Source organism: Topomyia yanbarensis, chromosome 1 (assembly GCF_030247195.1).
Source record: "Topomyia yanbarensis strain Yona2022 chromosome 1, ASM3024719v1, whole genome shotgun sequence".
Lineage (NCBI taxonomy): Eukaryota > Metazoa > Arthropoda > Insecta > Diptera > Culicidae > Topomyia > Topomyia yanbarensis.
Window position 1 is genome coordinate 79,439,465 of NC_080670.1, and position 14,092 is coordinate 79,453,556.

Consider the following 14,092-nt stretch of genomic DNA (forward strand, 5'->3'; position numbering starts at 1 on the left):
CTCTCGTGCCGTCTGGCAGTAGACATCCAGCGCTAGATCACGAATAGAGGGCGTCGTTACTTCCGAAAATTCGACGTTCCAAATTTATGCATAGCTTCGCGGAGTTGTTGAAGGCGCCTGGTTCATTCGCTTGATAAAAATTTTCCATAGGAGTCAAGGTCTGCTGCTGCTTCGTCTGGGTTTAGCCAGACCCTGTTCACTTTGACAAAATTCAGTCTTCAGCTCAGCAACGCCATCGAACGTGTTCGCATAGAACTAATCATCTACCCATTTCACACCTACACTACTAAAGAGTATCACAAAGCGCACGCATATGTGAGAGCTGTCATTTTTTTTTTCTTTTCGTCGCTCCAATGCACACGGCGCGTTTGTGAATATCGTTCTGTTCGCACCGACATGAGAGCGAAGAGAATGTTAGATAAAACGACATCATCAAAGAGAAAGGAGCACATCCTTCTGAAGTGCATTGGCTAACGGTAAAGAATGACGGATAGCAACTGGAAAAAGTATATGGAATGTGTCTGTTTGAAAAATATTTTTCGATTCTCGTTTTCATTCTGCGGCTACCAATACAGATTAGAGAGATCTATAGGCGAATCCATAACTGAGTCAGTCTGCCGGGACTCTCATTATTTTTTTTTTAATCATGAAGTGTTCGGTCAGTTCCTAAAAGATCTGCACGCCGAAATCTTTCCTATTCCCTTGAAACTAATAGTATATGCTGCCTCCAAAATCTGTAGCGCTTTAATAGTAACTGGTTGGCTTTTTTGGATTTAATTTCCGTTGTAAATGTTCACTATAAACGATATGCTCGTATATTTCATGAACGATAGAAAAAAGTTCTCCAAACGAAAATTATAATCATTCCTCATAGGTGCTTTCCGAATTTAGTTCCGATCAAGTACAAAAGGATTTCAGTGGTTTTCCTATTGATCATTTCATTCCATTAGCCATTCTGCTCACTCTCATTCCGGTGCGAAAAGAACCACATTTCCGAAAGCATCTGACATGCTCGCGCAATTGCACGCTGAAAGAAATTTTGTACAAGTGCGTTCAGCTGGTTCAATGAGAACTCGAAAGATGGTGTTGGAATCACTAAAATGATGTTGACGAAGGTTTGTTCGTGTAATCTGACAATGGGATATCTTGTACTTTATCATCTTTGGTTTAGCCCATATTCCTGATAGACTTCGATGAAAATGCGCAGGAGATGGTCAGGAGTGGTCGGTAGTCTTTCGGATGCGAGCGTCATTTTGATGCTGGTCGGCGTCATTCCCTCCACGCAAATAGATGGTTGTTGGTCCTTCATATATGCCAGGTATAGGCGTACAATGTTCATTATTTTTGGTTCGCGAAGTCTGGCCTTTAAAAAGCGACCGTCGCCATTCCAGAGGCGACGCGTGGTTCCACCGTTAACCTGTTCAATATATCACGAGGGCCCTCAAAATGTCACGAAATAAGCAACTGATCAGACACGTCACTAATTCAATTCCATGAGACGTTTCTGATCATATGATGCTTTACCGTAGAACAAGAGCAAAAAATATATTACATCTTTCAAATGGGATAGCAATTGGAATTTTCCAAATGCAATTAATTAAATCCAGAGAACTTTTTTTCCTCGCAAAATATCATAGGAAAACTGCATTCAATATCTAGCACTCATGATTAGAACATCTCCTGATTTGAGTTTGTCTATTTTACACTTTCAGTAGACATATTTTCAGCATGTAAATGCAAACAACAAACAGTTTCTTTCAAGCAAAAGTAGATGGTTCATTATTATCGTTGAACCAACCAAATACATACGCGTTTACAAATATGTCCCTCCCAAGGGGAGAAACATTTTGTTAGGCTACCCAAGAAAACAAGCGTATGAACGTATGACGCAATGTGTTTGAAAATTATAGAGTACTTGACAATCTGTAACTGTATTAGTGTGTTCAACGATTTGTTTTCCTCCACCTGTCATAATTTCTGATAGCTGGAGGAAAACAAATCGAATAAAAAGCTTTTCGGTCAGATTATTCGCATGGTGGATCGAACCCAACCGGTATTGAAGTGTCCGGAATAAGTTTCACAGTGACACAGAGCATTTAAACACAATTATAAATACTTTAGGCAAGCGATTTCAAACGTTTAAATTGACGGACAGGTTTACATATGCTGGAGGAAAACAAACTCCCAAGTAGTGTGAGTGAAATCATTTGCATAGAACTCTATAAAGCGCTCTCGTTTTGCACATAGCTCCAACGCCCAGCAATGCACGATGGTTCAATATTTGATTTGAACCGGTGCAAAAGGGAATAGAAAAAGCAGTCGTCATTGACACTCACCCTGTTATTCCAGCCATCGCTCACCAAGCTGATTCAATCCAGAGCATGCGGTGAGAGTAAAAGATGCGTGCAAGTTTTTGGTTGAAGCGGTCATGGGAAAGCAGAAAATTTCTGAATTCTACTCGCTGGAGACGTCGAGTTGGTTTATCGTTCGGATCAAATTGTCAAACTTCGAGGTTCGGAGATTATTACTTTCATTTAAAATAGTTATCGTGCTACTGTTGTTAATAGTAACTCATAATGGGTTTCGGGTCGTCCGATTTTGGAAACCTGTTCAATGAACAGGTTGAACGTACAGACGCGTCGCCTCTGCGCCATTCGTTGATTGTGACGTTCAAATTGGCTGTCTGTGTTCGAATGTTGAGATGTTATTGCCAATGTGTTTAAACCAAGAGGATGACGTGACGTCATATTTTCGTAGCCAACATAAGAACTTTGCTTGCAACAAAATGAGCGAAATTAATTTTAAATACGAACGAGGTGCACTTTAGTTTACATCAAATCAGTTAAAGTGTTCATTGTTTTTTTGTTTACTGCTACTATTGTTTGTTGATGACATTTTAAGCGATTTTGACGTTGTCAAACTGACCCCCATCGATCGGTGGAAAAACGATGTTGCCTATTGTCAAACTCTGTATATAGAGATAGGGATTCCAGTTACCTGGTTTAAACTATTTTCGCCGCTGGTAGGTGTCACTTCCATTTGTTTGGGTTGAATGTTTTCGTTAGCTGAACGGTACGGGTTGATGGTGTCGCCTTTTTTAAAGTTTATGAAATTTGATTTTACTGCTGGTATTGCAAGACCTGCAATCGGATGTTCGGTGGTTGTGGGAGGAACGGAAAATTGTTTTTTCGCCGAGGCAAGTAATTTGTCTGACGTCTTACCACTGTCGTTATGATGATGATTGTTAGCGCGATCGTTTTCACGTTGACTTGACTGCTTACGACGTTTTCGGTTGCGTCTTGCCTTATCAGCAGCTTTCTCCTGAAGTCGTCGAATGCGTTGTTTGGCGTCACATTTTGTCCAATCCTGCTTCCATAGCCATTTATCACCCAAAAATCGCCAGCCTGGAGACATATGATCTATTTTCTGTTGGATTACTGTATCGTGTGATTTTTCCGCTAATTCTTCGGCCAGGGATTTTGATTGATTCATGCCATTTACTGGTATTGTCATGTTGGAGATTGCAATGGAAATAGTTTTCACTTCTTCCTTCAATTCCTCCAATGGGTCGGAATTGGCGAGAGGGCACGGCTCAGAACATTTAGTGGAAAGCTGTTCGTTCTCGAGGTGTGATAGCCGTTCGTCAATTTTATGATTCATATTGTCCGATATTGTTTTGGTCGATCGAATTTTGTAACAAATTGTCACAAGAATGAAAATGCTGACCTAGTTTACTGCATATGATTTCGTTCTTTTTATGGACGACTTGCATTGACTGCTTTACGTCGTTACGTCAATTACTTTGTTCGATGCTACCGAACAATTCAAGACTGTGGCTCTTTAGGTCAGCTGTGGTTCGATGTTGTGTGTCCGTATGTGACTTCATCATTTTTAGAAGCTGATCCTGTAGATAGATCATTTTGCGTGTGGCGACCTCTGTCCTAATAATGTGCTGGCGCAAACACAGGCACCATAAATGCCCGGATAAAATTTTCCTGATTACGCTGCACACCTACACAAGCAGCATGGTACAATCTGCTGCAAAATTCACACTTCCAGAGGAAGCGGTCGTCGTTTATGTTACAAGCTTTTACACCGCACTGCACTATTTTACTATTACTTGAAGTTCAACAGCACTGTGACTTACGAGGCACGCGCGCGATGTTTGTTTACGTAGATAAAAAACCTATTTTAATCCACCTAGCGGTGCAATTGTGCCTTTCTCAATCATGAATCACGAGAATGTGTGCGTTGTTTATATTTATTAAAAGAGTTCGAGTTCTAAAATTTTGAAAAAAAAAACAGCCACGGTAATATTGAACTGAAAAAAGGTGCGAAATCGGCAAAGTCCCAAAAAGTCGATTTTTACAAAAAAAAATTTTTTTTTCGAGATAACATAAAATCTCGACGTTTCATGCATTTTAAAGATGTTTGGCATCAAAAATACGAATTCGATTTCTGAAATTTCATGGGGTCCCCCCTTTGAAAAAAAAATTTGAGTTCTGGCTTATATGGGAATTTCATATGTGACCGGACGATTTAGTCTATATTTCCGGACCCATATAAGCGATCCGTACGAAATTTTATAGACATCTATGGGGATATTATCAGTGCGTGTTGAGTGCCGGTCGTGAGCAGACGTGCGTCCGTGCATTTCTTTGATTCAGTGTTGAGTTGGTACTTAAAATTCTATTTTCGTGGGATTCATACTACTGTTGTTCTGAAGAACAACTAAAGTTTTGTGATGTGTGTTGTGTTAGTGGGCGAAATAATATGTGTTCTGCGTGCGGCTTTCTTTAATCAATGCGCGAATGAATAGCTACAGCATCATGAGAAATGTTTCGCATCGTCATGTCTCGGAATATGGTGGTTTTATATCTGTGGTAGTGATTGAATTCGTCCGATCTCAAGTGTTTTTCATATGCGGCTGGTTTTGAAGAGGTCATGCCAGAATGCCGTAAGTGTCTGTGTGTTAAGGATGGAATATGCCCCATGGATGGGAGCTTCAACCAATTATTCAATCATTGTGACCGGCAAATATGGTGAGCGAGTTCTGATTCACATTCTTTATGTAATCTATGCTTACAAATTTAATATATTCATTCCTTTTATTTGTTCTGCTTCTAAACTTTTCCCAAAAATTTTGCCTTATGTGTGATGAAAGGAGGTTTTAACATTCACGAAGCGACGCCGGCACAACATTCGATTGGAGTAGGCATGGCTTTTCTTTGTGTTTCTTTGAAAAAGATGTGGTGTGTGTAATACACAGCTTGGAATTTTTCTTTTTATCGTGTTGTAAACTACCACATACCCGGTGTTTAATCAATTCAGATTTCTGACAGCTCATCAACAACCACAGAGGTAAAATCAAACCAAAGGAGCTTGGCTTGCTTTCGTCAACTTGTTTTTGAAATGAAAAATATTTTAGCACCATTTCCTTTTTGACGGGAATAGAAGGGATTATTGCCCAAATTTCTAGCTCCAAATAAGCAGGCTCGTTGAACAGTCGGAAAAGTAAGGTTAAGCAATTTCATACAATGTTATATTCTTCCTCCTTTGGGTGTTCTTCGATTGTGTTCTCATTCCCACACCGCGCTAGCAGGTCAGTTCTTTTTGTTTGGTTGCAGGTGGTGTTATAGTGAGAAAGAGCAGTGAAACACCCGCGCTTCTTTTTTTATTTTGGAGCTGTACGACTACACCTGCACAATGACGAGATAGGGGAGCTTGAGACTAGTTATGGCAGTGTTCTCAAATTTTATTTTTTTACCGTGGACCGTTTTTAAAGACAATCAAGTGGAAAGTCCTAATAGAACGGGAGAAAAACTTTAGAATAAAATATAACACACCAAAAAAATAATGAAATTTATACGACATGTAAATCAATATGAATGTAAGCATACAAAGATTGAATCAAAAATTTGATTGAAAATTACGTTAAAATCAATTGGAGCATCAAACAGCATACAATTTCACACTTTTATTCGTGTAATATTACATATCATTCATTATACAGCAATATTCGAGTAAAAATACATTGAAGTGCATTGGTTTTCCGTTTAAAGTAACTGTAATTTTCAATCCACGTGTAAAATTATAATAAAATTCGTTGAAGAAAGCACGACAAGTTGTGTGTATTTGTGGTGGAACTTAATTTTACATTTATATTCATGCTCCAAATATGTGCATGAAAATAAACTTAAAATTACAAAATATTTTTTTCTGTGTATATTACTTGACACTTGCTACTGTATTTCAGTATCAATCTCCCGGCATTTTGGCTTCGACAACACCTTTCGACAGGTTGTATCAAAATCAATAGAGCTAGAGTTCTGATCATGAATACACACATTTAATATGTTATATTTATTAGCTTTATGTACAGCCCAATGCTATGTGAAGTAGTGCTATTGAAAACCGGTGCATTGATAATTTCTATTTGCTCCATAAATCCATTTTCAGAATCTGACGTATTTATTCTTTGAGGAATGATAAAATACTTATTCATAAGCTTATTACACACATATTTTCAAAACTTTATTTGTACCTCTATAAATAGCCTCATCTGATACGGGAGCGTTCGATGCACCATTATTTTCAGTATTTCTTCTATGTTAAATTGCATCGCATTTGATTGTTATTTAATATTCACTTGAAAATTTCATTTTAATATACAGTGAAGGCACTATTTTGTTAGCCTCACTTGAAAATCCGTCTGATGGTTGCTAGTAGACACACCTAACAATATTCGAGTAAATCCTTGATTGAGCAAATCTATTTTATGTTATAGATGTGAAACATGCAAAATAAAATTGAAATTTGGATTGGACGACCCTATTATAGGTAATGAGCCAAGGTTTTCAATGTCTACACTTCATCACCCGTAAATACACCAGGAGACTGATAAAAGCGGGTCTTTACTGTACTGGTATCATTTATTTCCAGCAACACATGGATTGTCTCTATCATCACAATATTATCCCTTTGATTTCATTCTTATTATACGCACTATATTGTTTTATATTGCTCATTAACATAATTAAATTCATGGTATACGTTATATTAATTGCATGTTGTTATATAATATTCATTATGAATCATAATTTCCATTATATACATTATCCTGATAACATGTAATAATATAAACACACTACATAATAATTGAATACTGGGAAGGGATGGGAGCAACAGGGTATCATACGAATTGAGGACTGGGCGAGGGAACGTGGATACCCAGCCCAAGTCACTTGAAGGAAACTTGTTTTCTTCAGAAGGTCTTATATGAGTTTGACGCACCCTTCTCAAAACAAACCATCAGGTGGGTAAAGCATGTATAGCGAAATTGTTTATCTTTTGACTGGAATATTATTGTTTGAAGGGACTCCTTTCCTCCTTTTTCCCCTGCGGGGTGTGCGTAAGTGTCTCTGCTTACGGGCCCGCCCAACCCTTTTTGATTTCCCTTTAGTAACAGCAATAATGTGAAGGTTTCACGATAAACTATTTCGGGGCTACTGTAAGTCTGCCCGCATTCACTGGAACAACCTTGAGCTGATGGTGGCTTCAAATCACATCAGATCACATCTATGGGGATATTATAGCTATCATTTGGAACTAAGTTTGTGAAAATTGGCCCAACCATTTCAGGGAAACTGATGTGAGTTCGTAAATTTTGAAAGATGGCCGCTTTTCCCGGGCACTTCCGGAACCGTCTATGGTGGTCAATGTAGTCAACGAAAGTTTGGTTGGCCGTCGGTGACCTAGAACAGCAAATTTAAGTTGTTTGAGAGACATTTTAGCGAAATTTTTACCTTTTTTGCTCTCATCGGAGTATCGGTTTGAATCACAATTTGCTATGTGATCGCACGCCACAACCTGTAACTCCGGAACCGGGATGAAATTAAATAGCCATTTACGGGGACGCAATACCTTTCATTTGAGGCCAAGTTTAGTCGAATCGGTCTAGCCATCTCCGAGAAACCGATGTGACTGTTATTCTGAATTTAGATACTTCCGCCGGGGCTTCCGGAACCGAGGATGGTGGCCAATGTGGCCAAATAGACTTTGAATGGATGTTAGTGACCTAATACTACAAATCGAAGCAGTTGTGGTCATATTTTGGAAAATTTTTCACCTTTATACATTCATTGCAGAATTTATTAAAATCGACATTTTCTGCGTGTTCGTACTTATCACCCTGTAATTCCGGAACCGGAAGTCGGATCCATTAGAAATTCAATAGCAGCCTATGGGAACGTTGCACCTTTCATTTGAGACTAAGTTTGTCAAAATCGGTTCAGCCATCTCTGAGAAAAATGAGTGACATTTTTGGTCAGATACACACACACATACACACACACATACATACATACACACATACATACACACACTGACATTTGCCGAACTCGACGAACTGAATCGAATGGTATATGTCACTCGGCCCTCCGGGCCTCCGTTAAAAAGTCGGTTTTCAGAGCAATTGCAATACCTTTCTATTGAGAAAGGCAAAAAACATTAATTAATAAATTACTTGCGGAGCGCTTGGAGAGGCGTCCGCACTCGTTGACTGTTCGAGCGAAAAAAATATAAAATACGCGTCAGAGACTATTTATATTCACAAATAATTACAAAGTTCATATCAATGATAATCGGATTCCTTCTGAATTTAAAAATTATAGCAACTCTTTTAATCGACAAAATAATGTATTTGATAGCATAAAAACACTAATTTTATGATTTTATTTCAATTGGAGTGCAAATCTCAAGCTTTTTGCTTAGAAAGGCAGCAACTAATAAGTACTGACCTAAAATTATTAGCTCCTGGTCTACCATCTTTGTTAGTACTGAATTCATAAGATCCAATTATGAACTTTTCACAAAAGCGACGTTTGTGAAAAATAAAATATGTTGCTATAAAATTAATAACATACATCTAACGGGTTTCATAAGAAAAACTTATAAAATTCTTAAACGCATATATTGGAGCCTACAATCCCTCCTAAATAATAATTATTTTGCTCAATATCAATGCGGGAGATGATCCTTGTATTTTGCAGTCTCTTTGCGAGTACGTTTTGTATTCAACAAATCATCTTGAGAATGCATTTCGTAATTTCCAGAATTGTCGACTTGTTCTTCACATTTTCCTCGATCTGTTTGCATATTTTCGTTTAATTCCTCGGAGTTTGACGAAAGTTCGCCAGTCTGCGCAAGCTTTTTGAGATGCGCTACGTTGCGACGATATTCTTTATTGCTATTTGTAGATTTTATCGTAGCATCTCCACCAGCTTTACGAACGACAATGTACTCTTCCGGCCAGTGGCGGCGCTAAGGGGGGGGGGGGCGTAGGGGGCAGCCAAATTTCGGGGCGGCATTTCGTGTGTGAAATGATCCAATTTATATTATTTTGGCGTCTGTTGAAAACGAAGGAGGTAGGAGATCGGAACGACGCACAGTTCAAAACAATGTATTGCTCAATTTCAAAGGATGTGTCGGAAACTCGTCTCTGTTCACCTTGCGCATGATTTACGTGTGACTTAATACCGGCATAGGTTATACGGGGATGAACTTCCGAGCGAACACTTCCGAATGAAAACACGCCTGTATAAGATAATCGACATTTTTTTTTTGTTCTGTATTTAATCTTGATTTTGTTAACAATTTTGTAAAAATGTTTGTTTTGTCCATTTGGCAAACGTTTTACTCTGTAGTTCATCTTTTTCAAGTAACTTTAACAATTTTCATCAAAATATGAGTTAAAATGCATATGTGAGATAAAACGAAATATGTAAACAATGCCACTTTCGAATGTAGTTTTTCAATACCTATGCTAAGGAAAAGTGTGACACTTCTACCTGCAGCGAAGGCAAGAAAGATACAATTTGAAAATTGTATAACATATGAACAAGTAATAAAAATAATAAGAAAAAAATTATGCAGACATTTTCTATAACTTTCATCGATTCCAGGTCAATTGGCCGAATGCCATTATAATTTAAACCCAATAAGACATTTAGCCTAGTGTCGTTCGTCCGAATGTTATTTAGCCGACAGGGTCGTTTGGCTCAGAGAGCTAAACAGCCATTTGACCGAATGCTAATTGGCGAACGCAATTTAATCGAATGTCAAGCATTTATTTATATGTTTTGGTTAGTTCATGTTGTAAGAAAGAAATATATAATTGGAAACATAATACAAATATACTTGTTGATTGGGTATATATACCCTTATTCTTGTCTACGGCGAATTGACACATCTTTCGTTCGAATCTCACATTCGTCGTAAACAAGAATAAGGGTGATATTATAACTATTACGATGATTTGTGCATGCCAATTAAAGAAAATATTTGTAAATAATTTAGATTTTTGGGAATGTTCAATGACAAAACAAATCGAAATATTTCTATTCATTTCTTAAGGCTGTAACCTCGAGAGTCTTTCGCCTTTTTGAAAATAATATACGTTTCAAAAATACAATTAAATTAGCAATTCAAACTATCCTGGGCGCACTGCTTTCAGCTTTTTGTGCTAATTTCCTTTCTTGGTGGTGAGCAATAGTCAGATTTATCCTCTGCCTCTTGCTGACCATTCCGTCTGTTTTCTTCCTTGCTTGTGTTTGTGCTCATGTCGTCGTCGCTAGAGCTTTGATTTTCGCCATTGCTTGTTTAGTGCATTTTGTGTTTTTAAGTGACTGGTGTAACCGTCTTCTTTCTTGTTTATTTATTCCCTAGGAATATTGACTATTGGCATGGGGATACCGAGTAATATTGTTTGTTCGGTATGTGTTCTTTGGTCGGCTGTCTTTGGTGTATCAGCATATGTCAAAGCTGTTTCGTGGTGTTGGTTGTAGTAGATGAATTTTCCTTTAGTTGTTTTGGCGAATGGCTTACCGTAGTGTGCCGTCTGGTTACAGAACTGGTACGTGGGCGTCTGTTCAATTTACATGCATAGGGTTCTTTGTGTGCAGTTAACACCTTGAGATGATCTGCCCTTTAATGTCAAGTAAGACGATATAGGTTGGTTCAGAATGCTAGGGAAAAAGTTTTTCCAAGTGTCGTTGTAGACGGATTCCACTTTTCCCTATTTCGACATAAATCTTTGTGGTAGTACGAGGTGCCATATCATGCAAGCGAATTTCCATTAGACATTTTCATATTCGACGTCGTGATGCACGTTTCTTCGCTAAGAAGCTTCCTGCCTCAGCTAAGGAGTTAAACGTTATTAGTACTACTTGTCTCGTATAATGTAGCTGTATGTGGGGAACTTCTGCAAGAACAAATACCATTGTCACCTTGATCAACTTTGCACCTCGCGTACTGTAGATGTAAGACGGATCTGCGGAAAGTCAATCGCGATAGTGTTCTCCCATTATCTATATGTTACACGTACAAGTTAGAGCGGCATGGTGCAGGTAGTATATTTTGTTTGTATACTGTTCGCAAGCACCACTTTTTGACTAGGTACTGATCTATACGAGATGAGGAAGCAGACTTAAATCGAAATATGAGTTAAGTATGTTATTCCGTTGAAGAATATCAAAACCTCTAAATCAAGATAAGGAAGATCAAGTCACTTATTTAAAACTAAAAATGAAGTTTATACTATTGCATTATGGAAAAGAAACACAATATAAAATAGCTCAAATTTCTTTAAGTTCTTTTAATATTTTGTGGTAGCTTTGAAATCATTTTTTGAGCCGAGCAATTCAGCAGACCACATTTCTAAGCTACAGTCCAGATTCGATTATTCGTAGTGCTGAGAAAAATTTCGCTCCTGTATATTTCGTGAAATCAATTTGCTATAGGTTAGAAAACACGATCTAAGGTACATGCATACATGTATGACTCATGGAACTTATGTCCCTATCAAACCGTTTCACAGTGTGTATTTGTCCAAACCTAGCGTCAAACTAACCTAAAGCTTTAGTTTTAGTGAAATCAGTGATTTATTCCTCTTGAAGTGTAATAATTGTTTCCTTTTTTGAAGTTTTGAAAAACTAGAAAATATAACCAGAAATGTTGAAAAGATTGTTTTTGCAACCATTTTTAATGAAGACCAGAAATCTCTACTTGTAATGCTCTCTAAATTAAAGACCGTTACTTGTGACCCCTTAAAAACTTTTTTATGATAACTGCCTAAATATAGTACATTCCGCTTCCGTATGATATAGAACAGCGGCTCTTAACATTTTTTGTAGGACCCCTCCAAAATTACACGGTTTAACATCGATTTATATGCTATTAATATATTATTAGTAGCATGTTACGAAAAAATATTATTTGTAGCATGTTCTGAAAATTCCAACATACATTCGGAAATAAATATTGGGTTATAGTTGGAAGAAGTATTATTTTTCAAGATGGTCCGCATCTTTTTGAAAATACTCGAGAATAAAATATGCGTTAATAATAGTTTTGTATTGTGACGATTAGAAGAACTTAATTGAAAATTTTAAAAATTATGGGATTCATATTTGAAAAGGTATAAAAAATACAGAGGCCATCCAAATATAACGAGCTTTAACTTCTAAAGTTCTGCTAACTTTTGTTAGCAGTTAGTTGAGAGATATTGACTGAACCGAATTCAGAGGGAAAATAAGACGAGCGTTCCGATCCCGAAATGACTTTACACGATCGAAACAGATGATCCTGAAAAACCATATGACAATCCATTGCTGTACAACAACAGATCTGAAAAAGGTCCCGAACGGACCGAAACGTCGGATGAAAACAAAATAGTTTGTTTTTGCTTAAAAATTAGACTGCAAAGCCATACACCTAACCTAAAAATTGAAAACAGTCGACTCCAGTTCAAAGATTATTTAGAACTCTATTATGGTTATGCAGATAAATAAAATAGCATTCGGCCTAATTACTCATTCGACTGAATGGCGTGCGGCCAATCAGCATTCGGCTAAAAGCCACTCGTCTATTATATTTGTTACATATGAAAACGTGGGAAATATTCGATCTCTTTTGATACGTTCGTAATAAAAGGGGCGGCAAATTTAACTCTCTGCCCCGAGCGGCGCCGCCACTGCTTCCGGCGAATATTCAGTACTTAGTTTATTTTCCTTGCGCATACGCTTTGCAATGACATGATCACCAACAACGATTTCGCTATTCCGGGCTTTCCGCTTCGCACCACGGGTCAGATATATTGAGATAGAACCATTTTCCAATCCTGACCCAGTTCCTGTGCAATTCGTAACCGTTTCAAAATAGAAAGATTTTGTCGTTCCACTTCCCCGTTTCCCTGAGGCCAATATGGGATTGCATTAACTAATTTTATGCCCAAATCGACACAGAAACTTTTGAACTCTTCGCATGATGAATTAAGTTGGGGTCCGTTATCTGCCCGAATGGTAAGAGGAATACCAAAACGACCAAAAATAGTGGATAGCTGATCGATCGTTTCTTTGGCAGATATATTTACCATATTACATATTTCGATATATCGGCTATAGTCCACTACTACCAACAATGTCTGTCCATTTGGGAGTGGGCCTAAAAAATCGATGGCAATATCTTCCCAAGGTCCATTTGGCATCTCCTTGCGGATCATGGGTTCCGGTGGCTCTGGAGCTGAAACTAGTATACAGCCACGACACTTTTTAACATACATTTCAACAGTAGCATCCATCTTTGGCCACCGGACTGCCCCCCGAAGGTGAAGTTTCATCATTTTAATGCCAATATGACCTTCATGTGGAATATGAAGAGCTTGACCTCGCAGGGACTCTGGAATCACTATTCTGTCTATCCGGAGTAGCATGTCTCCGAATCGGCAAAGCTCATTGCAAGCGGCAGTCCATTAACGTTATCTTCATCCAAGCATTTTAAAACCAGCTGAATTTCAGAATCTGTTCTAGACTTCTCTGCAACTTCTTCCCACTTCAGTGCTGCTGATATTGCAGCAGACATGGCAATCTGTTCTATCACCAGTTCTTCGGATGGGTCGAATGGAACAGCAGGTAGCGTACTTAGATGTGAAAGAATATCTGCTAGATTCTGTCCACCGGGAATGTGAACTACTTGGATCAAATGCCTGAAGCCGAAGTACCCACCGTTCGATCCTGGCACAGGGCCTCGAACGATG

The 14,092-nt window shown here is 38.1% G+C and overlaps 1 protein-coding gene across 6 annotated transcripts in view; it reads right to left on the bottom strand.

Moving 5' to 3' along the window:
• The window catches only part of LOC131678003 (beta-galactosidase-1-like protein), a 333,431-nt gene that overhangs the window by 124,449 nt on the left and 194,890 nt on the right, over positions 1-14,092 (bottom strand). The window lies entirely within an intron of this gene.